General features: G+C 40.6%; 1 non-coding gene across 1 annotated transcript; it reads right to left on the bottom strand.

The window, feature by feature from the left end:
* Positions 1–1505: 1505 nt before the first annotated feature.
* Positions 1506–1612, bottom strand: LOC145580478 (small nucleolar RNA R71). Its single transcript, XR_014099510.1, has one exon. It is a non-coding gene; the product is annotated as a small nucleolar RNA R71 (small nucleolar RNA).
* Between the last annotated feature and the right edge of the window lie 22876 nt (positions 1613–24488).

Here is a 24488-nt window from a genome sequence, read left to right as displayed (position 1 = left end):
TCTTCTTTAGATTTTCTCTCTCTACTTAGGATATTTCTCTCTCTTAAATTCTCTCTCAACTTTTGTTCTTAATTACTTTCATTAATCCAGATTTCTTTTGGTAACAATTTCTTCTCTTTTAATTTCAGCAAGTTTATTTACTTCTTTGATTATGCTTTGCTTTATTAATTTGATTAGTTTGGTTATGATGATGCTTTAGTAGTTTTATTTCTAGGGTTTATGGGGATCTAATAAATAATATGAAGGGGTAAATTATGATTGCTGATTGTTAATGCTTAATTAATTCTTATTGATTGACTTAATGCTATGCAATTAGATTAGGCCTGATTTAATTGTATGAGTTTGGCAATATTGATTCGAGATTCGAGAGATGAGAATTAATGTTTAGGCTTAGTTTCAATAGGCAGACTGATTTATAAATGGTTAAGTCGAGATTCGACAGATGAGATTTAATACCGGTAAATTAACTCTGTGATTATAATACGTAGCGAAAGCCCTTTATAATCTGATTGATCAATGCTTGATGATTGCTTATTATGATTTGCCCTAGAATATTGTTTATTAGTGAACCTATGCCCTAGGTCTTTTAATATTTGATTTTTCCCCTACTTTATTTCTTTCGACCTTACTCTTCGTAGTATAGAATTTATTCCCAAAAATATTGGTTACTTAGATAATTTTGATTATAATAATTAATTAGGAGTAGAAAGACTTGTTTCTCTGTGGAGTTCGACCCTACTTCCCTATCTACTTTAGTTAGAGGACTTAGGTATTTACTTTTGATTAGGGGATACGACTTTACCCTGTCAAAATTTGGCGCCGTTGCCTGGGAAACGGTTTTATTTTTATTTTCTGATTATTTTTTGTAGTCTAGATTATCCCCTTCTGCCTCAGAGAACGTTAGTTCTTTGAGGCAATTCTCATATTTGTCTTTTAGTTCCTTGTTTATGCCCAGGTGTTCCAGATCAGGTTACATCCCATTTGATCATGAGATCGAGCGCTCTTTTCATAGGCAAAGGAAAATCTATAGACAAATTCTGGCGGGTTCCGAGGAGGACAACAGTCGAAGAGATCCTCCCTCTGATTCTAGTGACACAGATATTCCTTCAGACTCCGACTTAGAGATGACGGCCCAGAAGAAACTCAGTGACTACTCGCAGCCGAAGCTCACAGATTTCCCGCACCTTACTCCCACTCCGGCACTAAATGGAGTTCAGTTCGAAATCAAGCCCCAATTTATCACTATGATAGAGAGGAAGCAATTCAGTGGAGCTAAGGGTGAAGATCCTAATCTTCACATTGCAGACTTCTGCTAATATTGTAACACCATTAGACAAGCCGGGGTCACGCAAGACCAAATCAGGGAGATTCTTTTTCCCTTTTCTTTATGTGGCAAAGCTAAATTATGGTTTAATGGTTTGAATAGAACTGCACTTGGTATTACTGACTGGGAAACTCTTGCTTTGAATTTTTATAATAAATACTATCCTGCAGAGAGAACAACGGTACTAAGGAGTGTTATTTAGAACTTCGCTCAACAGGCCGACGAAACGCTATATGAGGCTTGGGAGAGGTTCAAGGATCTACAGAGAGAGTGCCCCCACCACAATCTAGCGCAATGGCAATTGATCCAAGCATTCTACAATGGACTTGGAAATTCTTCTAGATCAGTGCTAGATTCTGCAGCCAGTGGGAGGTTCATAAATTTAAATGTGGACGATGCAGGACAGGTTATCGAAGACATGGCAATACACAATTCCCAATACGGGAATCCGAGAGGGTTTGAAAATAAAGGAAAACATAATGTCGATTCCGTATCCTTTTTGCAAGCTCAATTAACATCTATTTGTCAAAAATTAGATAATCTTACTGTTGCTCCTAACTTTGTAGCTAACGTTTCTGCTGTTGCTAACAATGAAGCTTTTTGTGAAAATTGTGGAATTGTAGGGCATTGGGAGCAAGATTGTAGGAGCTCTATGGAACAAGTTAATGCCTTTCAAACCTATAGGCAGAATAACCCATATTCCAATTCCTACAATGCCGGTTATAAGAACCATCCATATCTTTCATACCAGAGCACCAATGTACAAAATCCTCCACCTCCACCTCCACAACAACCACAACAGCAAACCCCACCACAACAAAAATATTATCATCCTAATTCCGGCCAGAAAAGCCAAGCATCACCCTCATCATCTTCCGACCCTACCATGACAGAAATTAGAGCAATGCTTGCCAATATGCAAAAGCATATGGAGAGTAGGGATGCGCAAATTAATTCCATCCTAGCCCATAATAAAATCATGGACAATCAAATTGCACAACTTTCATCTACCCTACAATCCCGTCAGTAGGGAGCTCTGCCGGCACAGCCGACCAGGCCTACGGATCAAGCCTACGCAATTACTCTAAGGAGTGGTTCAAACTATGAAGGGCCTCCTATGCCCAGAATTAACGAACCTGTTTTACTAAATAATGCTAATCCTGATTCCGTTAAACCAGACAATGCAGCTGATAGCCTTGTAGAGCTAAAGCATAGTACTAATATATCTCATTCTACATTGCATGGTACAACTCCAGGGAAAGTAGCAGCTCCAGATAAGAGCAGTAATACTCCAAAGCCGGTTATCAAACTTCCATTCCCCAATCGTCACTTAAAAACAAATTTAGATAAGCAGTTTGGTAAGTTTCTGGAGATGGTTAAAGATTTGCAGGTAACAATCCCTTTCACAGAACTAATTATGCAAATTCCTGCATATGCAAAATTCATGAAGGAAATATTGACTAGGAAGAGATCTATTAGTGAGGTAGAGACAGTCGCTTTTACTGCAGAATGTAGTGCCGTACTACAAAATAAATCTCCACCTAAACTGAAAGATCCGGGTAGTTTTTCTATCCCTTGTCATATTGACAATCTAATGATTGATAATGCATTATGTGATTTGGGTGCTAGCGTTAGTGTCATGCCATTGTCGGTGTGTTCCAAGCTAAATATGGGTAAATTAAAAGCTACTAATATTATTCTACAAATGGCCGACCGTTCCTTTAAATACCCTTTAGGTGTTTTAGAGGATGTTCCTGTTAGAGTAGGTAAATTTTATATATCTGTTGATTTTGTTGTTCTTGATATGGCTGAGGATATGCAAACCCCAATTATTTTGGGCAGACCACTCCTTAACACTGCAGGAGCAATTATAGACCTGAAATGGGGCAAATTGACACTATCAGTAGGGGATGATAAAATTACTTTCAATTTGAATAATACCCCTAAAAGCCCCATGACAGAGGAGAAGTGTTTCAGTGTTAATGTGGTTCATAATTGTTCTAATAAGCCCCAAGCTCTTGTAAAAGATCCCTTGGAGGCGGTATCTTGTGTTGCATCTTCTATAGATGAAATAGACAAATGGCAAAAGGAAGTTGATGCAATAGAAAGAGCCCTCTACATTGTCGGTTTTGGCTTTGAAGATGAGAAGGTAAAAATACACAAGCAAGTTGTGGAAACTGAACCTATAGTAAGTGTTCCACAGATCGAGTTGCAATTGATCAATCCAGTGATAATTTGAAGCAACCATCGGTCAAGAAGAGGTCTCTTGTGAGTAGTAGTCATGAACCCCCAGTTTACGACAAGGAGGATCCACCAGATAAGGTGAATTGGCGACCCACGACGCATGTCAGGAAGCCGCGTCGTGGTCTAAATACCGCTCGACCGGGTGAGAAACCACCCGATTAAGCGGTAGGCAAAGGGTCCTAACTTTTAGTCTTATGGTAAGAGGGTCGAGCGGGACCTAGATAAACCAGGGCTTTGCGGGAGGCAACCCGTATTTCTTGCTTTCTAGGCTAATTTTTTTATTTTTACTTTTTCTTAGAGAGGTGAGGAGAGTGAATTTTACCTTTCATGAGTGTTTTTGTACAGGTTTTAGATCGCAAAGTACAGAGGTTTAAAAAAAAAAAAAAAATAGGTGAAGAAAGAGAAGCTCCAGGCCTGGGTACGGGCCTGATTGGGCGAGCTTCGCCCGATCGGGCGCGCACCTAAGGTTAAAAATGCAGAAAACTTCGCCCGATCGGGCAAAGATGCCCGATCGGGCCCGCAATATTGATTTTATCGGAGCTTAATTTCGCCCGATCGGGCGAGGAGTCCCGATCGGGCGCGCAAGTCAGGGAAGAAATCGAGGGAAATTTCACCCGATCGGGCGGAATTTTGGAGAAATCGAGTGCCACAAAAAGAAATATCGGGCGAATCTCGCCTGATCGGGCGAGAAAAGGGCGATTTCCAGGTTCGAGTTCGCGCCCGATCGGGCGGAGGTCGCCCGATCGGGCGCGCCTGTTTAATCCGGGGTTTTACACCCCTTTCTCCCTTTCTTTTTTCTTTTTCTTCCTTCCTTCTTCTTTCTCCTTCACACTTTCTCTCTCTAAAACCTCCATTTTCAAACCTTCAACTACACCTTCAACCCAATATCTCCTCAAATTCACCCATCCAAACCTCAAATTTCTTACATATTCTTAATCCTCACACCTTCCTCTACATTTTCCACCTATTTTCTCCCACTTTCTCTCATACTTCCTTCAAACCCTTTGAGAGAGAAAGCTCCAAATACCCAATTTTCCACATACAATGGCTTCAAAGCGTTCAAGGACACAAAGGGGTGAAAGTTCGAGGGCACCACAACCAACGGTCAACCCGGACCTTCAAATACCGGGATGGGAGGAGGTTGTCATCACCTCGGCGGAGCAACGGGCTAGGATGCTAAACCTCATTGATCGACAGGTAATCTCAACCCGTTTTGTTCATCATCCCGCACTAGCTAAATTAGGTCTAGATAAATATGTGGAAAAATTGTTCAAAGGTATAGGCATGAGTGGTTTCTTTCAAATGTGCCATGATACGTTTGACTATTTAACATTAGAATTTATTTCAAGTTTTAATGTTATTAAAATAAATGCATTAATCACTCATGTACAATTCCGATTATTAAACAACGATGTGAGACTAACTCTTAAAGAATTTGGAAAGTTGTTTGATTTAAAATCGGATAAACCAATTGAACCCTCTCAAGACCACACTACCGTGGTCTACAAGAGGCTAACCGGGGAGGATTTGGTTAACCTCCAACATGCCAAAGGAACGTGGATTCAACATCCCGTCCCAAAATTTTGGCAAAAATTTGCCGGCCTCACTATTTTTGGGAGGCATGAACCGGCAAATGTGAGGAGAGATGAATTGGAACTATTGGCATCCTATGTAATTCCTAACGCTGAAAAATTGAACATACCCCATAGGATAGCCAATCACTTCCAAAGGGCGGCCAATGCGGCCGAAGCAAGTAGGTCTAAGGCGCCTATTTATTTTGGGGGTTAGTGACCCACATTGCCAAAAAACACCTAGGTTGGAACCACGATGGGCATAGGAAAGTTGTAGGCTCAAACCTTATGGACCTAGCCTATTTAGGGAGTCTAAACTGGGTGCAACCCGTGGGGGGTGACACTTGGTGGATAGTCCACCGACAATCGAGTAGGAGGGATCAAGCCTTCACCTTACCCTACCCCGCTTTGACCAAATTTGAGAAGGGGAAGCTTTTTTATACTTTTGAGTTTAACGGTCAAGGTGAGGTTCAACCACCTCACCCTTCACCACAACCCCACCAATCCCCCCATCACCATTCACCACACCACCCACCACCTCCACCCTTCACCTATGGTGTACCCACTTCCTCGGTCGACTATAACGTCGACCCTAATGCCCCTTATGAATTTTCGGCTTTTAGGAGCCAATTGGACCGTATCTAGATTCTAGGTTAAGCACCTTGGATGGTCGGGTAGGACACATAGAGAGGAACCTCGGGAGGGGTCTATACCCCATGTACGATGATTATGCACGCCGAGGGGCTATTACCCCCAAGGCATTAGTTCCCGATTGGTTCCAATACCCCCAAGGAGGGTATTTTCACCCCGGTGCGTATGGTACTTATGTGGACTACTCTTCAGTGCATGGATATGGGGGTGACGCTCCTTTTGGGGGTATGGGGGGGAATGTGAACCCTAACTACTTTGCAGGTGGTTCGGGTTATGGTGGTGCTGGACCGAGCCAGGATAGTGCCGGCTCAAGCTATAGAGGAGGATATGAGAGGATGGATGACGATGTGGAGTAGCTTCTCCTAGCTACCCTCCCAAGTCAATGAGGGCATTGCTTGATTTGGCTTGGGGGAGATTTCTTGTATATATGGTAACTTTCTTTAATTTCTCTCTTCTCTACTTATTGCTTTCCTAGTGTAGTTTTTATTGCTTTCCCTTATGAAAAAAAAAAATTTGAAAAATAAAAAAATCCAAAAATACGTTCCAATGAATTGTAATTCATGCTTCCCTATGTCCCATACTTAGAAAATATTGTTTTGATTCTTGGTATATGATAATGAGCTTCGTGAATTTGTTGATCATAATTTGAAGTTTAATTGTTTGGATTCCTAAACATGCGTCAATTTTGCCAACTATTTGTGAATATAGTGCTTGACTAGTTGATTTGGTTAGGAATGTGTGATAGTTCCATAGTTCCTGGTATGTCAATGAATTTGAGTATTGGTTTGCAACTATTAGTAATGTATATATGGCTCAAGATTATGCACATTGAGGAAGACGAAGGCATTTGTTCTCTTAGGAAGCCTTCAGACGATATTAGATACATTTGTTCCCTTCTTGTTACCCATGTTGTTGCTTGTGCCCTTTTATTGTTTATTTAGCCACATTACAAGCCTACATGAGCCCCATTGGTTACTAGTCCCAAGCTTGGCTTGGGGGAGCTATTAGTTGGAGAGGTGAGGGAGTTGTGATGTGCACATTATTTGCACAATGTGGGAATAAAAGAAGAGTGATTGTTCTTTGATTTTATGATTGGAAAAATATTGATATGTTGTGTTACAAAGTTGAAATTTCCAATATGAGTTAAAAAGAAAAAAAAAAGAGCAAAAGGAAAAATTTTAATGTTCAAATGTTCTATTTGAAGGTTGTTCAAGAAGAAAAAAAAAAGGAAAAAAATTCAAGTTTGAAAAGAAAGAAAAAAAAAAGAAGAGTCCAAAGTTTGTATTTCACTTAAGTTCTACATTATCATATTTTTATGAGTGAAATTGTAAGTGTTGGGATTGTTTATATTGTTTGGAGTTGTATTTGGTGGATTCTTGTTGGAGTTAGTTATGTTGTTGGAGATGTATGATTATCATTTATTTTGATCATGGGTTTATTAGGATTTGGCTCCCTTAATGCATAGCTTTTCTCTCACATATTCCCAAATTTATCCTACCCTTTACCCTAGCCTTACATTATAAGCTTTAAAGACCTTCCGACCTTTGTGCATAGAGTTGTGTGAATGTGAAAGTGTTGTTTATCAATGCAAGTTATGATTTGACATATTTCGAGTCGACTAGTAGGTTGAGTGTTCATTGTTTTAAACACACGAGAGTGTGATATGGGTGGGCATTGTTCACAAACAAATGGGTTGGTTGGAGAGCGATCGAGTACATCTTTTACTCGCCACATAAATGAGAGTTGAGTGTGTGAGCGCTAGTCTTGAATTCTATATGCTCTTGTGGTTTGCTCTATTTGACAATTGTTGGGGATGAATGATAATTAGATGTATGAGATTGATTGACATTGAAGCATGTTCATTAGATTTATCTTAAATCGTTTGTGCTTGATTTTGTTTATTGGGATGAGGCATGTTTTATATGTTCATTGATGAGCTCTTTGCTTAGGGACAAGCAAAGGTTTGGCTTGGGGGAGTTTGATATGTCCAATTTATATAGTATTTTACCCCCGTCCCACGGTCATAATTAGTGGTGTTTTTGGCTCTTTAGAGCCACTTTTATTACTAATTTGTGTTTTCTAGTGTTTGCGTAGTTTTAGTTGTATTTTACAGGAAATTGCACTTTTGGAGCATTTTCCCGGATTTTTATGGATCAACTACGGAGGCTAGAAGGACACAGCCACTCTTGAAGCCCAGGATTGGTAAGAGCCAATGATTAAGGGCTCGGTATGAGACATCGGGGCTATTGGATCGATTAATCAAGAGCCGATGAGGAAACTTAGATTGGGTCGAGGAATTTAGCCCAATCGAAATCCAAGCCTCGAAAAAGAAAGCCGGGCCCGATCGGGCAAGCATACGCCCGATCGGGCGGCTGCGCGCATAAAGACCCTCAAGGGAGAGACGCGCCCGATCGGGTGAGCGTAAGCTCGATCGGGCGCGGCATACCAGCAGCGGACAAGGCAAAAAAGGCGGGCCCGATCGGGCGGCCCTTCGCCCGATCGGGCGCGTGTTTTTCTCAGAGCTGATTAGATTAGTTTTTAATTTTTGTTTTGAGGGATGTTTTAAGTACGAATTAGGTACGTAATTTTGGAAGATTTTTCTTCTTTAGATTTTCTCTCTCTACTTAGGATATTTCTCTCTCTTAAATTCTCTCTCAACTTTTGTTCTTAATTACTTTCATTAATCCAGATTTCTTTTGGTAACAATTTCTTCTCTTTTAATTTCAGCAAGTTTATTTACTTCTTTGATTATGCTTTGCTTTATTAATTTGATTAGTTTGGTTATGATGATGCTTTAGTAGTTTTATTTCTAGGGTTTATGGGGATCTAATAAATAATATGAAGGGGTAAATTATGATTGCTGATTGTTAATGCTTAATTAATTTCTTATTGATTGACTTAATGCTATGCAATTAGATTAGGCCTGATTTAATTGTATGAGTTTGGCAATATTGATTCGAGATTCGAGAGATGAGAATTAATGTTTAGGCTTAGTTTCAATAGGCAGACTGATTTATAAATGGTTAAGTCGAGATTCGACAGATGAGATTTAATACCGGTAAATTAACTCTGTGATTATAATACGTAGCGAAAGCCCTTTATAATCTGATTGATCAATGCTTGATGATTGCTTATTATGATTTACCCTAGAATATTGTTTATTAGTGAACCTATGCCCTAGGTATTTTAATATTTGATTTTTCCCCTAATTAGTTCTTTCGACCTTACTCTTCGTAGTATAGAATTTATTCCCAAAAATATTGGTTACTTAGATAATTTAGATTATAATAATTAATTAGGAGTAGAAAGACTTGTTTCCCTGTGGAGTTCGACCCTACTTCCCTATCTACTTTAGTTAGAGGACTTAGGTATTTACTTTTGATTAGGGGATACGACTTTACCTGTCATCTGGTCGACTCTACAGCCGGACATGCCCTGATGAGCTTTATGGATGCCTACTCAACTTTCACCAGATTCCCTTGAGGAAAAAGGATCAAGAAAAGACGGCATTCGTCACTGATCAGGGGCTATTCTGTTACACTGTGATGCCGTTTGGCTTGAAGAATGCGCCTGCTACCTTCCAACGAATGATCAATACAGTATTCATTAATCAGATTAGGAGGAATTTAGAGGCGTACATCGATGACATGATAGTCAAATCCAAGCAACAAACGGATCACCTTGCTGACCTCTGAGAAACATTCGCCACACTTAGGTGACACAAGGTCATGCTCAATCCCAAGAAGTGTGTCTTTGGTGTTGAGTTTGGAAAGTTTCTCAGATTCCTGATTGACTAGAGGGGGATAGAGGCCAACTCTGAAAAAATACAGGCGGTCATCGACATGTAGTCACCCCGCACTGTCAAAGAAGTACATAAATTAATAGGTTGTCTAGCGGCCCTGGGGAGATTCCTCAGCCGGTCAGGTGACAAATGCCTCTACTTCTTCCAGGCAATCAGGAAGAAGGCTATGTTTGAATGGGGGGATGATGCTGAGGCGGCCTTCCAAAAATTAAAGCAACATTTGCACTCTTTACCAAGGCTGGTCAGCCCTATGCCCAAAGAGACGCTCTAAATGTATCTGGTTGTCTCACATCATGCCCTTAGTGTCGTTCTCCTTGCTGAAAGAGATGGCACCCATATCCCGGTCTATTTCATTAGCCACGTTCTTAGAAACGTAGAGCTTAGGTACCCCATGGTTGAAAAATTTGGCCTTACTCTTTATATGGCCGTCAAGAAGTTGAAACCTTACTTCTTGGCAGATCTGGTAGTGGTCTATACTGACCAACCGATCGAGCGGCCAATGACGACCCTGAAATCATCAGGCCGAATGCTCAAATGGGCTATTGAATTACAAAGTCTGGAAATCACTTACGAACCAAGGAAGGCAATAAAGGGGCAGGCATTCGCCGACTTTATTGTCGAAATGACAAGGCCGGCTGCGCCGGATTACACTAATCAAGTTTGGAAAGTGTATGTGGATGGGAGCTCCACTATGAACGGCTGTGGTGCATGTGTTATATATCAGTCTCCTGAGGGAGACAAGTACGAGCATGCACTACGGTTCAAGTTTCAGGCCTCAAATTGTGAGGCAGAATATGAAGCCCTGCTAGCCGGCATCCGCATGTGCAAGGCGGCAGGGGCAACTAAGATTGACGCCTGCTCTGACTCTCAGTTGGTCGTTAGCCAATACCATGGTAATTATGAAACTACCCATCCGGCTATGATCAAATACTTGCAGGCGGTCAAAGCTGAGGCCAAGACACTTGAAAAATTCAATCTAAGTCAAGTGCCTCGGTCCGAAAACAACTAGGCGGGTGCTCTGTCTAAGCTGGCATCATCCGCCTCATGTGATACACCTCGGTCAGTCTTCTGGGAAGTAATGGGAAAACGAAGCATTAAATAAAATCCTATTGGAGTACTTGACCGAACTTCTACCTGGATGGATAACATCCGGGCGTATCTGCTAGACGGCACGCTGCCGGATTCAACTCCAGAAGCAGCCGCACTGAAAAAGCGTGCGGCCAATTTTGAAGTTCACAAAAGAGAGCTTTTTAAGAAAGGGTTCCTACAACCCCTCTTGAAATGCATCACCCCCCAAAAAGGGGCAGGAAATTCTAGAGGATCTACATGCGGGATTTTGTGTCTCACATATAGGCGGCAGGTCTCTAGCAGAAAGGGCCAGGCGGCAGGGCAACTTCTGGCCCACCCTTGAGAAAGACTCCATGACATTGGTGAAAAAATGTGATAAATGCCAAAAATTCGACAAGCTTATACACCGTCCGACCATAGACCTGACGGCTATCCAAAGCCCATTTGTATTCGCCAAGTGGGGCACGGACATCCTGGGGCCATATACTCCTGCATCAGGCGGACGGCGGCATATATTTGTTGTCGTGGACTATTTCACCAAGTGGGTGTAGAGGCAGAGGTGGTAAAAAACATCAAGACTAAGGACGTCATCTCCTTCATCTGGAAGAATATCATCACCTGGTTCAAGGTGCCTATGTCTATGGTTTTTGACAACGGTCCTTAGTTTAAGATGCCTCATCTCAAGACTTGGTTGGGAGATCAAGGGATCTCACATTGCTTTGCATCAGTCGGCTGACCCCAAGCAAACGGCCAGGTTGAAGCCTTCAACAAGTTAATCTCAGACGGCATAAAAAAGAAGATTGAAAGAGCTGGCGGCCTATAGGCAGATGAACTACCACATGTCTTATGGACTATCAGAACAACAGGAAAAAGGGCAACTGTAGAGACCCCATTCCTCATGGTCTACGGTGTAAAGGCCGTCTTGCCCATCGAACACTATGAGCCGACTCTTCAAATCATGTTGTATGACGAAGAGGCAAATTGGGAGGCTATGCGGCTAGCATTGGACTCGCTTCTAGAGCGCAGGGGCAATGCCGCCTTACGCCATGAGATCTGCCGTCTGAGAATGACTAGAGCTTACAACAAGAGAGTGCACAAGCGGCACCTCAAGGTTGGGGACTTTGTGTTACGGAAAATGGAGGTAGTCGGTAGGGCGAATGAGCAAGGAAAGCTAACCCCAAATTAGGAAGGCCCCAAATTGCATTATAGGGTACCGCCTGCACAATGTGCAGACGACCTAAACTCAACCATTTTACCACATTCGTGAGAACCGCCTGCACAATGTGCAGACAGCCCAAACTCACATAGCATTTTGAAAAGTGCATCAATAAGGACTGCCTGCACCATAAGCAGTCGGCCTGAATACTTATGCTTAAAGGCATCGTCTGCACAATGTGCAGACGGCCTGAATCTACTTACCATTTGTAAGCTAAGTGTCAAAAACTTAGCGACTCCCTATTCTTCTTAGAGAGGTCGAAGGCCGGATATATTTTATAAAGCCATCTGCTCCAACATGAGTACGGCCATCTGCTCCAACATAAGTACGACAACTGGCGACGTCCATTCGCGCGAATTCGTCGAAGAGAGCATCTCCCATTCGGGTGGTACATTGCTCTATAAATCAACAACAAACGGCCCTACCGACGATCTGGATTAAGATAACGCTCACAGCTGTTTGACTTAATCTAATTTGAAACCTAAAAAGTCTAAGGTTCCCAACTGATTTAAAACAGGCAGGAAGCGGCAAACGTTTCATTTTAGAGGCTTAAATTATTATGCAGCACCGCCCGTTGCTGCCTTAAGGCAAGGCAGGCGGCCAGATTTTCATATCTCGATTATAAGTTTAAGTCCAAAGACTTAATAATTCATTGAGGCCTATGGCCGGATATCTCAAGCGCATACCTGTCTGCTCATGATGGCCGGCTGTTCGCTTGGTTTGGGGCAATCACCATAGTGATTGATTGACTTAGAAACCGATCATACTCTTTTAAGTATCAACAATTTCTAAGTCAATCAACCCACCTTTTGAAAACAAGCGAACATCCGGCCAGGGGCAAAGACATCCGATAGCACAAACAATAGCATAGTATATAGCAAGTTATAAAAAATTGAAAGCTTTAAAATTTTAAGGCAAGGCATCAATATGATCAAAACCGGTCAGATTGACCGGAAGCTTCATTAAAATAAAACAGCAGTCCTTGCGGACAATTGAAAGAGTTAACCGGTAAAACCGGGAGAAATTGTTGATTCACCCGACCCCCTGGTCGATAAAGATACACAAATACTCGGCGCAGAGACGAAATGAAAACACTTGGGCATTCGGTCGCAGAAAGATTCCTAAAAATCTTAAAAGGATCAGGAGAGGTTTTCAGTATTAACAGCCACATCATCCTTAGCTTGTTGCCCCCTTGCGGCTATCCATCGTCGTTTTCATCCTCCTCTTGATCATCATCATCCCCCGAGGACGACTCGTCCGAGGAGTCGGATGCATCAGTACCTTTGGCCGCCTCCTCCTCCGCCCGCTTCATGAGCCGGGCGTTAAACTCATCATTGGCTATGTCAAACTTAGCCTTCCAAGTTTGGTAGTGAGAGTCCGGCTGCAACGATTCCCAAGCCATCTGCATGATGGAGTCATAGTCCTCCATCATTTGTTTGACTAGGTCCTTTTTTTTTCCTCAGCCAGGGACTTGTATTTAGATTTAAGCTGGGTCTCTTAGTTCTGCAGCTAGCCCTTGAGTTTATCAACCTGCCTCTGCAGGCCGTACGCCTTCTTGTCTGCCTCCTCGAGGGGCTCCAGCTTGGCCTTGAGGGCCTTGACCTCATTTTTAAGCTCGGTAATCCACCCCTCGCTGCATCTAAGTCCTGCTTGACCTGCAGATTTGCAGTCGCCTGGGAATACATCATATCAAGTGTTAGTATTTCATTTTGGGCAATCTCAAACTGAGTAGTGTCTAATGAGGAGGCGGCCTGAGATTTAGCAGCCGTTACCTCTTTAGACTAATCATTAATTGGCTTTATAAACCCATTTACACGCAGCATAGCCTGCATTCGGCTAACATTGAGAATGGTCAGTATCAAAAGGGCATATGCATCACTCAAGATGAAATATCACAAATAAAATATCATAAGTATCTTACCTCACAGAGAAGCGCCAAGATGGCGTCGAGGTTAATGGTGTCGACTCCTTAAGATCAAGCGCCCTCAGCATTTGCTTAGCCATCTGAAGGACAGTCGACCTCTGGGGGGTCTCTGCACAATCAAACATTGTAAATAAAGTTGGCCGAAAGGTCTAGTGCCTTTTGAGGTATTAGGCGCCTATTTAATTTACTCAACAACCTAAGGTAAAAGGTTAGTGATTATACCTTCCGCCTCCTCCTCCCTGGCGGTCTTGTTTTTGCCTTCTGCTGGGCCGACAGTAGTGTTGAGTGGCTTGCCACTCCTCAATACCCCATGGGCATCCGGCTTCAGGGGTGTCTGTAGGGAATATTTCAAGCATCCCATACTTGAGCCCCACTGTGATCATACACTTAAGCATGGTGGCGTCCAAAGGGAAGGAAGCTAGAGTAAAAGAGTCGCCAATAAGTGTTAGGAACTTGTAAACCGTTCATAGGGTGAAGGTTACACCCCTTCACGATCCATGAGATCGCTAACTCCATAGTGGTCCGGAACCATGACTAGATATTCGGGGATGAAGGTACAAATCCAACCTAAAAGAGATTGAACCTGCCTTAAAAATAGGCCTCTACTTTATTCTTCTCACATTCATGTGCGCTTTCTGACTAACATACAATCAATATATTAACCCTAAACCTATTTAATCTATGTTGGTTGAATATTAATGCACAAACAAATCTATTATTGGCGATCACTTGAATTATAATCATGTTAGCCTAAACAAAATTATTAATTATCTTATTAAGCGTGATTACAAGTACAAATTCCTTTTAATCTTACAAGAGAGGGCGTGATCAAGCAACAACAATAATAATATTAAGCTACAATAATAACAACAAACATCATCATAATAATATTCTCATCAAAGCATAATAATATTAGAAAGATCCTAGGCATGATAGTTACAAGATTAATAACAAATCCTAGCATGTCACTAAACAATAAAGATCAAAACTTTATCCCTAACATTATAGAAGAAATAGGAAGCAACATAAACATGATACTAGAAAGCAATAAAAACATCCTAACATGATACTAGGAATATTATAAACATGCTTTCTATATTAAAAGAGTAGTAAATAATTAAATTACTTACTTCGATGCCTCGTATCTCTTTCTATCAAAACAATACACATGTTAGTAACTTCAAGGAAAATATCAAACAATTAAATCAAATAATTGAAATAGAGATTTGGGACCAAACCCTCAGAAATTATCAACCTTTCACGTTTAGGGCGAAGGCAACTTTGAACTTGGCTAGGTGTGTCTAGAACTCGTGAATGAGGTATGGTGTATTTTGAAAAGAGCTAGGCTTAGAAAGAGAATAGAGAGATAAGATAGATGATTGGTGATGATCAAGCATGTTGATGATTGAAAATGGGGAAATATGACCCTATTTATAAAGAAAATAGTCCGGAAACGACAAAAAAGAATCAGAATTTGAATCGGAATAAAACTGACCCCTGTCGCCAGCGATAGAGCCCAGCGCGAAACGACAAGCACCACGCAGGGAGACAGGCTCTGTCGTTTGGCGCTAGTTAAAAGATAAAACGCGCTTTTGTACGGAATCCTCTTCTTAATATAATTAAGAAATTAAACTCCGTGTTTATCAATTTTAAATCAGATTTTATCAAAATAAAACACTTGTTTTTTTTTATTTCTAATCAAATTCATTATTTTTCAAAAAGAGAATTATCAATCCTGACGCTATTAGAACTCAAAATAACCTTCTAGACTACTCTAGAAAATTAGAATCAATCCTAATAATTAATGAAATTAATTAATGGGCCCTCCACTAGATCATTGGGCCATTAAACCATTTCAGACCCAATTTATTACTTCGGCCATAACTTCCTCATTATTCATCGGAATTGGGCTTATAATATATCATTGGAAAGCTCTTTGCGGGCTCGACCTAACTACACTATTATCGGACCCCTATCATGGACCAAGCTAAATTGGACTAGCTATTTTCATAAATAGAGAAGATTTTCGAAAACGAAATATTAAAAATAACCATATCACAAGACTTTCACTTTCACTTCGTTCGATAATCAAGTGACGTGAAAGGTACTCATCACTGGGTTTGGTTTTTGGGGAGACACAATTGGGTGTCTACAGAAGCCCTCACTTTGACTAAGTCTGGAGAAATGCAAGTTTCGAAAACGAAAGTCAAAGTAGCAATAGGGACAGAGAATGATTCAGAATGTTTTGTGATCCTAAATCAATCTTGTAATGTCGATACTTGCAAACTAGTGTTAGTTAAACAGATAAGAGAGTTAAGAAACGCGTATATTGCACCGTCGAGCACACGTCTTTGGGGTCGATTTTGTTGATGCATTTGTGACAACCTCCACAGTGCCTCGTGAACGCCATCGTCGCAGACCGCTGCTTGTAGCTATCCCCGATTGTTTGTGACAACTCTCCACATCCTAGGGAACGTCGTCGAAGATGACTGCTTGTAGCCATGTTCAGCTTTGAAAATTTTCTCATCCTAGAGAATATTGTCGAAGACCACCGCTTGTAGTTGTCTTCAGTCTTGGAATGACAATCTTCCTCATCCTAGGGAACATCACCGAAGACCGCTGCTTGTAGCTGTCTTCAAAATCTCGTCTGTGCCTTGACTCGATCATTTAATTGACAACCTTCTCATCCTAGTGAAAGTCCTCGAAGATCTCTTTACCTTGTGATCCTCTGTCTGCTGATGCTTTGCTTGAATGCTTGTTGTGTTGATGTTTTGGGGGTGATGACAATCCTCTCTTCGTTAGGAATAGTTGCCAACACAACTCTTGAATGATGTACGACAATCCGATTTAAGCAAAGTTGTCAATGCCATGTAACAATCCATCCCTAGGAAATGTTGCCACGATGAAGCGACAATCCGTATCTCGGAAATTTTGCCAAAATCCAATTTTGGGAAAAGTTACCAATGCTTCGTAACAATCTGTCATAAGAACCTTGCTACGATTGACAATCCACGTCTTGGAATATAACTCTTGAAAGCAATCCACCTTGGAAATTTACCAATACTATGCGACAATCCTTTTGGGAAAATATTGCCACAATTGACAATCCGTGTCTTGGAACATTTGCAAAAAAGAGTCGATCGACAATCTGCTTCGGGAAAATTTGTCACTTATTGAAATGAATGACAATCCACATTGGGGTACCTTTGCCGAAATTTTTAAGATGAATAGAGACCTACGACAATCCTTTGGGAAATTTTTCCATAGGGAACTGGGTGTATGACAATCCAATCTCGAAAAAATTGCCAGGGGTTTCTATGACAATCCAAACTTGGAAAAATTTGCCAAACAGAGAAGGAGTACGACAATCCACGCTTGGAAACTTTGCCAGTTTGAGGTGACACTCCAATCTTGGAAAATTGTCGTTGAAGAAAATGTGCGACAATCCACTCTTGGAAACATTGTCATTTTGAGATGACAATCCAATCTTCAAAAATTGTCGTATAGGTGATGTGCTTGCTTTTGGACCAGTGCCTTGGTGTTTGTAATGAGCCAATGTTTAAGCGCTTAATTTAAGTGAGATGATCGTCTGGCCAATCATTGATTGCGATTGTAATCGAGCCGACTACTAATCATGTCAATTTGCTTATAGGGGCTAACTGGCGGGGGTACCAAGGAACCCAATCAATCAATATGACCGTTAGTAGGCCGATCGTCAATCAAGTACCTGCATCTATATTTTAGACTATAGGACTTTGCTCATGTTTTTGGGGTTGGCCCAAGTTTTGGTGTACTTGACTCATTGTGATTGCTTTGACTCAATGTGATTGACTGACTTGAGGTTGACTCAATGTGTTTTGACACGACATGACTCAATGTACATGACTCGTGTGTGCATTGCAATGTAATGTACTTGTGCAACTCAAAATGCAGAAAAGCAAAAATTTTCCGTCATTTTTGTGGAGGGTACTGACTTTCTCCCGAAAAAGAAAGACGCGAAAAAGAAGAAGTGAAGTATTTGAGTGTTTGCGGTGCATGTTGAATGAGCTTAGTCAATGTATGCGTTAATGTTGTATCTCATAGTGCAATGATTAGTTCATCCTAGGCTATCTCAATTGTTGACTCGATGATGAAAGTATTTGGATAACCTAGGTGCGGAGGCTAAGTACTTCATACTTTGCAATGATGACTACAAGGGATGAGTGATCATGATATGACAAGGCATGCGTTAATGCTGCGTTAAGATTCCATGACAAAGGGTTCCTATAGGAAGGATTATTTGGTCATGTATCTGTGACGTGTGTGAAAGTGACACTATAGTTAGGCCGCAAAAGCTAAGTGTGTGGAAAAGTATTTTGAAAAGAGTTAAATAATGGTGACCCTTAGGCTGGGTAAGCTAATGATGTAAGGATCAAGCCCCCAAGTCTAGCTCTAAATGGATAGGGATGAACATTGGAGATCCCTTGATATGATCGTGTATGAATGTGAATGTGAATGTGAATGCATTTTTATTACAGCCGCACCCCAATGTGAGGTTGCCTACGTATCTGTTAGGAATCAGGCCGAACGTAGCTCTAGCTAAACCTCGCACAAGTGTGTGTATACCTCAAAGAGGTCTTTTGAAGGGTTGTAACGGGGTTAGGCTAAAGGTTGAAGAAGAAGGGGATAAAGGCTCAAGACCCTAGATAAGCCCCCAAGGTGTGCAACCTTGCTTTTGAATCTTTATATTTGTATGCTCGAGGTTTCTCACTTTTTAACTCTCTTTCTTTTGTTATTTTTTTGCTCTCTTTCTTTTTTTTTGCTTTTTCATTCTTCGATAAGTGTGTGAAATCCCGGTCATGCGGTCTATCACTCACTTGGAATTCATGTTTCTCAGGCACGGTACCGAGCACTCGATAAGAGACGCAATCTGAGACGTGTTCATATCAAAGACATGTTCATATCAACGACATTGGAACACTTGCCCTTTTGCACACTTTTAATGATTTTTTGCTTTATTAAATTTTTGAGATCTAGGTAAAATCACTCAAGCTTTTGTATTTAGAACTTGCATAAGTTGCACACCATCCTATCCCAAAGTTAGGTGGATGTAGGTTGAAAAAAGAAAGGTCTATCGTTAGATGAGGCTCAAAGTGGTTTATCAAGAAAGGATGTATATTTGAAAGGGTGAAAGTGATATGATAGGCTACAAGAGGTGCCCCAAATCATTAGTATACCTTGTGCTTAGTTCGACATGGATTTTTTTTTTTTTAAATAATGCGATGATCATATGCAAGGAAATAAATGCTCATTTTATTAAGAGAGAAAAAGAAAAAACCTACAAAATAAATCTAAGGAAAACAAAAGGTGCCTATGCTAGACTTATTGAGGAAAGAAGGAATGAAGAAAAGAAAAAAAAGGTCATGAAATCCTGTCGTTGAAGCCCGCCTCATGGCTTTTGCTTGGTCATCACCCGGTCTTCTTGCTAGTTAGAGGCAATGGGATCTTGTTTGCTTCTATGAGATCTTGAATGAGATTTTGAAATCTGTAACATTCATCCGTGGTATGACCATTTCTTTGATGGTACTTGCAATAAGAATTGGGATTCCATCTTGAAGATCACCTTTCTGGCGTTGGATCTTCAGTAAGGCCAATAGGTTTGGTTAATCCTCGATCATGGAGATAGATCGAAAGCAGCATCATAAGTCATTCCAATGGGTGTGAACTCTCTTTTTGGTTTCTTTTTAGATCCTTGATTATCCATGGTTAAGACATCGTCAAGGTCAAAGGTACTAACATTATTGCTAGAGTGGGTGTTTTCGGAAGAAGAAGGATTGTCGTTTTTCTTTCCTTTCCAGCCACTGTTGTTATTATTGATAGTAGCTTTTTGTTTGGCAAGGTCATCTTCGATTTCAATACCTATGTTATAAAAGGCCTTGAAAGTATTCAAATTGTGTTGATATTTCTAATGCTTTGAATACTTTTCTTGGAGGTTCTTGATGAACATCCTTACAGACTCCTTTTCAGTAGGAACTTCAACCATATTAGTAGAAGTTTCCCTCCACTTGTTGAAGAAAGAGGTGAACCTTTCGTTTTCTTTTTGCCTTAGCATCTCGAGTTGTCTATGGTCTGTTTCAACTTGTTGCACTTTATATCTATCAATAAAAGTGTTTATTATTCCATCCCAAGTGGAGATCTTCTCTTTGTCAAGGGAAAAGAACCATTGTTGACAAACGATTTCAAGAGATAGTGAGAATAAAGAGTGAAAGACTTTCCTATCAATCCCCTTAATGTTCATTATAGTTTCAAAAGCCCTTAAGTGGAAATAGGGGTTGTCAGTTGGCTTGAACTTAGGGATGTCATTGGCATTGAACTTCTGCGGAAGAAGTTCCTTGTCCACCGAGACCCCTTGCGAGCTAATGCCCTGAAACTTGTAGTCGTTGGAGAGCTTGTTCAAGCTTTCCTCCATTCGTTGCATCTGTTGCTGTTTCGCAGGGTCATTGACTTGAAGAGCCATAGCCTTCATCATTTCAGTTACATTGGCCAAGTTTTGCCTAAGTTCATTGACTTCTTCTCGAGTTGCCATTATCTTCTTAGCTTTTCTCTTTTGACGAATAAGTTTATCAAAAAGTAAGATTTGAACAAAAGAGTTGTCCTTGATTAGCCGCCCTTTCTTCTTGACCAAGTACTGTGGAAAAGGGATTTATGAATATTTATTGTTAATTGTTTGACTCAATCTTGATTCAACATGCATAGATGGAGAAAGATCATGGAAGAATGAGGGGAATGATATGTATGGAGCAAGCATGTGGAGAGTGGAAAGATGATGTAGATGGAGAGATGTGGAAGGATTTAGGAATAAAGTGGACCCCCGACTTAAATGACGAAAAGAATGACTCATGCATGAACCTAAGATATGGTCAAGGTGAAACATACATGAAGGGTGTGCTTCAAAAAGTGAGTGAAAATGACATGCTTTGACACTTGTGTAAGACCATGGGACTATGTTCTTAGACTCAATTAAGGACTAAATATAGCTTCTTCCATTTAATAAATTGATTAATTAGACTCAACGTGAGGACTCGAGCAAAAAATTGGACCGTCACCTAAGCAACGGGATTATCGCCAAACGCCAGGACCAGCGCGATGCGACAATGTTGTCGCATAACGCTGGACACTAGCATGTCGCACTACAAGCCAAACTCATGCGCCATTACTGAAGCAGTAGTCTGGGCCTGTTTCCAGTGTTTTACTCTAAAAGGACAAGCCTATGGTCGTACTAAGTCAAGTTTGATCAATTTATTTAGACTCATATTAATTAATTAATTAATTAAGCAAAGTCCTTTAGTCATTAATTAGTTTATTTAGACTCATTCACAAGTCAAACAAACGTTAGTGTAAACACACATAGGTTATGCACAAGCAAAGAATGCACAAATAGTCAAGAAAGCACAATGTGATGCAATGCGTTTGCAACCTAACCATGGCTCTAAGTCTCTAAAGTTCAAGGATAAGGGTTAGTAAAAAAAGGGTCCATGGTTATGAGTTCGAATGCACCGCGTGGAAGCCTTACCTTTGGAAGGGTTGGCGCGTGTGCATGGGACCCTTCGTTGCCATGAGCGTTCGATTGGGTAGATGGAGCGTGAATCCCCAGAGGGTTATGGCCATATGTGGAACACATATGGGTTCAGAAAAGTGAGAAAAACTCAATCAGGAAGTAGAATCGAGCGAACAATACTAGAATTGGTCGAAACAAAGAAGGTAGATTTCTGGCTCGGTATTGGAAGAACATGGCGCGAGACAATAGGGCCCGTCGCCAGAAGATAACTCTATCGCCGAACGACAATGCTGTCGCACGGCAACAAAGCCATCGCATGGCGCTGGCACTGTTTTCTCGGCGCCGGTTCCTACATGCCTCAGCAGCTTTCTGTTCTTTGAATTTTCTGATTTTTCGTAGCGTTTTGTCGATCCTAGTCGTGAAATATATTTCCCAAATTTTGTTTGGTAAAAATCCTATGTTTTTGACGCATTACGGATGGTCTTTCCAATGCAGACCTTTTTTATGCATATGTCAATAATGTCAATAAAAATTACGCACATGAATATTTAGAACGTTTCGAGTCTCAACCACTCATTCTAAATCATTACCAAAATAAATTTTAGGAATTAAAATAGAAATCCTCCCCAGTGAGTCGCCAAAAAACTGGTAGGGAATATTTTAAGCATCCCACACTTGAGCCCCATTGTGATCATACACTTAAGCATGGTGGCGTCCAAAGGGAAGGAAGCTAGTGTAAAAGAGTCGCTAACAAGTTTTAGGAACTTGTAAACCGTTAAGAGGGTGAAGGTTACACCCCTTCACGATCTATGAGATCGCTAACTCTGTAGTGGTCCGGAACCATGACTGGATAATCGGGGATGAATGTACAAATCCAACCTAAAATAGATTGAATCTGCCCTAAAAATAGGCCTCTACTTTATTCTTCTCACATTCATGTGCCCCGCTTTCTGACTAACATAAAATCAATATATTAACCCTAAACCTATTTAATCTATGTTGGTTGAATATTAATGCACAAACAAATCTATTATTGGCGATCACTTGAATTATAATCATATTAGCCTAAACAAAATTATTAATTAACTTATTAAGCGTGATTACAAGTACAAATTCCTTTTATTCCTGCAAGACAGGGCGTGGTCAAGCAACAACAATAATAATATCAAGCAACAATAATAATAACAAACATCATCATAATAATATTCTTATCAAAGCATAATAATATTAGCAAGATCCTAGGCATGATAGTAACAAGATTAATAACAAATCCTAGCATGTCACTAAACAATAAAGATCAAAACTTTATCCCTAACATGATAGAAGAAATAGGAAGCAACCTAAACATGATACTAGAAAGCAATAAAAACATCCTAACATGATACTAGGAATAATATAAACATGCTTTCTATATTAAAAGAGTAGTAAATAATTAAGTTACTTACTTCTATGCCTCGTATCTCTTTCTATCAAAACAATACACATGTTAGTAACTTCAAGGAGAATATCAAACAATTAAAGCAAATAATTGAAATAAAGATTTGGGACCAAACCCTCATAAATTATCAACCTTTCACGTGTAGGGCGATGGCAACTTCGAACTTGGCTAGGTATGTCTAGAACTCGTGAATGAGGTATGGTGTATTTTGAAAATAGCTAGGCTTAGAAAGAGAATAGAGAGAGAAGAGAGATGATTGGTGATGATCAAGCTTGTTGATGATTGAAAATGGGGAAATACAACCCTATTCATAAAGAAAATAGTCCGGAATCGACAGAAAAGAATCAGAATTCGAATCGGAATAAAACTGACCCTTGTTGCCAGCGACAGAGCCCATCGCGAAACTGTAGGAGTTTATAGGTACTATGCAGCGGAAAATCATGAATCATATTCATAAAAGTACCTAATCCCAAGATCACATGCATAACACACAAGACACATAATCATACCTTTGAAGCGTGAATTCCACGTAGCAAATGATTTGCAAATCAGGGAGAGAATAGAGCCCCAAGCATTGCCCCTCTACTTAGTCCACGAGCTTCGAACGAGCCGTCCACCAATACTAGATTGGTCGAGTGATTGAGGAAAACCGCGATCACCACCTTTAATGGACTAAGCCGACCACCACGATCCACCACCACCACGAACCACCACACTGGCGCCGAGGAGGAGAGAGAGAGCCGTGAGATAGAGAGGAGTATGAGAGGGGTTGGTCTCGTGTTTGCTAATTAGGGTTTGATCTCACTGATCAGATAATTGCATACTACTAGCAAACCCTAGGCACCTAGTCTATTTATAATCACATTATAATTAGACTAGGGTTAGGAAGCCCAAAACCCTCAATCTTACTCCATATGCCCGACCATACTAGAGGATGAGGCCCATCATGGGCCTTGTCCTCTCGTGCCCGATCTAGACCCTTTGTGTGACCTTATAGGATCCGTCCAATTGGGCTTTAGGCTATTTTACTAGCCCAAAGATCGTTAGTACCTCTAGCTATGATAAAACGACGACCCAAATGTCCGAACTTAATTATCTCCATAATTTGATCCATTTATATATCTAGTAATTGCACACGACGAAGACATAAATCCTTCAATCCCACTTGTCTGAGACAAGTGTGCAATATTCAAATTCCTTAAGTCAATATGTGTCGATTTGATAATATGATTGCATCACATGTCGAGATCATATTAATCTACAAATCGCTTCTTGAAATCTGAGTTAGAATTACAAAACAAAATGATTACTGAGTAATGCATTTGAACGCGGCCACTTATTTTCTGAATTCTCCCTCTTCAAGTGGCCATGACACATTCCCTAATTTAATAGGTAGACTCAATCCAATCTTGTGGCAACAAGGCTCCCACTCAAATTTTGAAATAACCGGGAAACACACTTTATAATCTCCAGTTACGGGCAGACGTTTGAGTGTTCCACAGTTAAATCAATCATTGAATGAAATCAATGTTCCACTCATGTCAAAGGAATCCACTAATATATCCGGAAGCTCTATACTTGAACTTCAAAGTAGGTCAATAGTTCGATCATGCATTATTCATGCATATCCAAGTGATTGACCGAGCATCACTATGCCCCTATAGCCCATGAAACTGCGCTATCCAATCAATCTTACATGCTAGTCCATTTATT

Source organism: Chenopodium album, chromosome 14 (genome assembly GCF_948465745.1).
Source record: "Chenopodium album chromosome 14, dcCheAlbu1.1, whole genome shotgun sequence".
In the NCBI taxonomy this organism is placed as follows: Eukaryota; Viridiplantae; Streptophyta; class Magnoliopsida; order Caryophyllales; family Amaranthaceae; genus Chenopodium; species Chenopodium album.
Note: the sequence above shows the minus strand (reverse complement) of the source record. Positions and strands in the feature narration are given on the sequence as shown.